Raw genomic sequence first — 4,591 nt, 5'->3', positions numbered from 1 at the left:
AAGTTGAGGCTATACATAAATTTCTCATAGGCATGTAGAAGACATGTCGTGTTTCAACTAATTTACATGTTGAACTCATGGAAAAGTAGGATACATGGCCCTGTGTGATAGAACTTGATCATAGTCCTTGAAGAGGTGAAGTTTTAAAATTGTTGCCTTGCACTTTTTAGATTTTCTTGTGTAAAGCCCTTCTTGGGAAGCACCAATTGCTTCATAAAGTTGCCTATCTCCAAGAAATCCAAACTGCTCTTGAGAAATGGTATCTGTGATAATAATAAAAAAATATTTTGGAGGCTAGAATATTTGAAACAATTTTGTACATGCAGTTGCACAAAGAGATGAGTCTGAATTCTACAAAGGATTCTAGCCTATCTTTCTTTGGAATCAGGGCACAATGAACGTTGAATTTAGGGAGCTTGCCAAAATACTGGGATGACATTAATATTGATTTGACCAATGTCAATTGTTCTCCAAGTGACAGCTATTTGTTACTCCAATGTGGAATTTGAGCTTACAACTTTTCCAACAGCCATCCCCAATATTTTTTCTTGTAGTCATTGGGCTTCAAGTTTTAAACCCATGTGTTTGACCCCACATTGAAAATAAATAACATATATGGAAATAGAGAAGGCCCCTTTGTTCTTATTCTTCATTCAAACCATTAAAATGAGTGGTTGATTTGGAAGTTTATTTCCATCTCTGAACCCATATTGCAACTATCCAAAATCTCTCTCAGTTTACTTGCTTTCCAAACAGATCCATTTATAAACCACATGACAGTGTTCACAAACAAAACATGATTCACGATAAAAGAGATCCCTATTTTACCGTGAATATCTAAATTCTTGAGATATAACATGGATTTGAATGTGGAAAGTTGGGGTACCCTTATCAATACTTTCTATGATCTAGAAGTCGTTTATATAGATCATCTGCACATGGTTGCTTTTGGTAGGCATGTTTGGTCTATAGATCCTCTGCTTCCTCCTGATGTTTTTAGGTTGGAGTGGGGAACAAACATGATTGAGAGAGGGAAACCCACTTTAATCAAAGAATTGATATGTCTGCAATGGTTGGATTCTCAGAAAGATAAGTCTGTTATCTATATTTTCTTTGGCAGCCAGACCTTTGTCTCAAATAAACAAATAGAGGAGATGGCAGCAAGGCTGGAGGCAAGTTAATATTCCTTCATTTGGGTCATCAGGGATCCACCTAGTAGTATGTCTTCTGATGAATATGGCATACTTCCTCAAGGTTTTGAAGAGAGAATTAAGGGAAGAGGCTTGATAATCAGAGTTTGGGCACTCCATCTCTTCATCCTCTCACACCCCTCTGTTGGAGGTTTTCTTAACCATCATGGGTGGAATTCTACCCTAGAGAGCATCACAATGGGAGTCCCACTGATAACGTGGCCCATGCATGCAGATCAATACTTTATTGATGCATTATCAGTTGATTATCTCAAGGTGGGAATTAGGTTTTGTGAAGGTGACACCATAGTGCCCAACAAAGATGACTTGATAACTACAATGAAACAACTCATGCGAAGAGAAGGAGACGAGATGAAAAGGGCAGCGGAGTTGAGTAAGGAAGTGAAACTAGCAGTTTAAGAAGGGGGATCGATATCTCATTCCAAGTAGATAGAGCTTGTTTTAATCTTGTCCTGGGATTATGCTAATTTCATCTTTTTGGATAGGGACTTTTGCTACCCATATTTACAATAAAATCCACATTATTCAATTGTTGTTTTATAGAAAGGAAGATTTCAAAACGTAGGAGGGCTGGCTTAGAAATGCATTAATAACTTAAGAATAATTTAGTATTTTCTAATTTGAAATATGAATGATTACGACCAATCATTCTAGTTTAAAAAAATGGAGTCAAAAGAGGTTGTTCAAAAAACACCATTTTGTTTTTAGAAAAAGTAGAGGATTCATTTTTTGTTTTACGAAAAATAGTCAAAGGTTATAAAATAATATGTTATATTTAAAAAACAAATGAAGGATTCTACAGTTTTGAATCTTCTTAGAAAAATTATTTCAATCACTTCAAAAGTTGAGGCTATACAGAAATTTCTCATAGGCATGTAGAAGACATGTCGTGTTTCAACTAATTTACATGTTGAACTCATGGAAAAGTAGGATACATGGCCCTGTGTGATAGAACTTGATCATAGTCCTTGAAGAGGTGAAGTTTTAAAATTGTTGCCTTGCACTTTTTAGATTTTCTTGTGTGAAGCCCTTCTTGGGAAGCACCAATTGCTTCATAAAGTTGCCTATCTCCAAGAAAGCCAAACTGCTCTCGAGAAATGGCATTTCTGATAATAATAAAAAAATATTTTGGAGGCTAGAATATTTGAAACAATTTTTTACATGCAATTGCACAAAGAGACGAGTCTGAATTCTGCAAAGGATTCTAGCCTATCTTTCTTTGGAATCAGGGAACAATGAACGTTGAATTTAGGGAGCTTGCCAAAATACTGGGATGACATTAATATTGATTTGACCAATGTCAATTGCTCTCCAAGTGACAGCTATTTGTTACTCCAATGTGGAATTTGAGCTTACAACTTTTCCAACAGCCATCCCCAATCTTTTTTCTTGTAGTCATTGGGCTTCAAGTTTTAAACCCATGTATTTGACCCCACATTAAAAATAAATAACATATATGGAAATAGAGAAGGCCCCTTTGTTCTTATTCTTCATTCAAACCATTAAAACGAGTGGTTGATTTGGAAGTTTATTTCCATCTCTGAACCCATATTGCAACTGTCCAAAATCTCTCTTAGTTTACTTGCTTTCCAAACAGATCCATTTATAAACAACAAGACATTGTTCACAAATAAAACATGATTCACGGTAAAAGAGATCCCTATTTTAATTCCGTTTAAACCATTTGATCTCTTGGCTTCTCTTATAGATCTACTTAAGCCCTTAGCTACCAAGAGAAAGAGTAGAGACAAAAAATGACTAAAAAGGGAAGATGTTGAATGATTGATCGAAAGAGAAAAAAATGATACGCTAGATTTCAAAACGTAGGAGGGCTGGCTTAGATATGTTTGAAGAACTTATAACTGATTTAGTATTTTATAATTTGAAATATGAATGATTACACCATCATAGGCCTATCATTATAGTTTCAAAAAAAGTAGAGTCAAAAGCGGTTGTTCAAAAAATATCATTTTGTTTTTAGAAAAAGCAGAGGATTCATTTTGATTTTACGAAAGATGCAATATGGGTTCTTCTGATAGATCTTGCAGAGGATGGGTTCTTGCAGAGGATTCTGGTTTCCCATTAATTTGCTAAGGATGCAATATGGGTTCTTCTGATAGATCTTAAAAATATTTTCAGGTTGGACCAAGGCCTTGGAGAGACATACTCATGTCCAACATGTAGAAGGCCATTGTTCACAGGTACCTTCAGGACACCTGCAAATTCCACTGTTGGGCATCAAATGGTCGAAGGTGAAAAGCTGGTCAGGCATATAAATGCAGAAGCTAATGCATTGTCTCGAAATCAAAATGAACATATCTTATCCACAAGCCGATTTACTACTCAACAATGGAATTTCTATGGCATGGGCATGTTGAGGTTTGTGCTCTTTTATCTTTCAAATTTAACTCCTTTTATCTTGGTTTAATTTCGGTAGCTTGTTATGCTCGATAACAACATTTTTGACCATTAACATAGCTCATTCTAATTCATTTCATATTGCTTCAATGGTCATTTCTATTATGTTTTCTTCTATAAATGCCCCAATTGGCTGTGTTATTTAAAGTGATGGACACATACTAGAGAAGTGTTAACTTTACGTATGTTCTATGCTGAGAGAAAATTTACTTCAATTTTCCTTATTAGCTCAATATCAATTCCAGATTAGCAATCACATTTAGCATGATAGTAAAATGAAGATAGGACCTAAAGATAAATCGCAGAAAACAAGCCAAGACAAGAGGACACAATATGTTGTGAGAGAGAGATAGTACATATACATCAGAAGTCAACACTTTGACTTGACAAGATAAGAGTAGAGATCTTCACCATGAAGATAACATAATGAGGTAGTTGATCTGATCTTAGGTGAAGACATATTGCTTCAACTGAACTTTCAAGGTGCACCCATCACTGTGATGCACCTCATCATCATGTTGCACCTAACACTATGCTGCAACCAATAACTCAACTACTCTCATCACTATGATTCTCCCATCACTCAGCAATACCACATCATCATGTTGTACTCATCATCAACTAGTTGCTGCAATGCATCGAGTTGCTGCTATATCTACACGCCCATCATCACCATGTTTTACCATTATGTTGCACTGTACTTCATCCATGCTACCCACAACAGTCACTACATTTACCATGGAGCATACATCCAAGTATGCTCCACCCAAACATACTGTCAATACAACCATGCTGATGTTGAAAATACAACCATGCTACATCTTATTACATTATGTGATGCACCATACTGTTCATTGTGTTGCACTCTATTTTCATTGTGTTTAGTCCTCCATGCTGTTGGCTATGGCTTGCAAACTAGCCTAGCAACAAGTAAGGTTGAGTTATCTTTACCCTTGAACAAC

Source organism: Pinus tabuliformis, chromosome 7, assembly GCF_031772625.1.
Source record: "Pinus tabuliformis cultivar Carrire ecotype Pingquan chromosome 7, CPIR1, whole genome shotgun sequence".
Lineage (NCBI taxonomy): Eukaryota > Viridiplantae > Streptophyta > Pinopsida > Pinales > Pinaceae > Pinus > Pinus tabuliformis.
The sequence above is the reverse complement of the archived record's forward strand: the minus strand, read 5'-3'. Positions refer to the sequence as shown.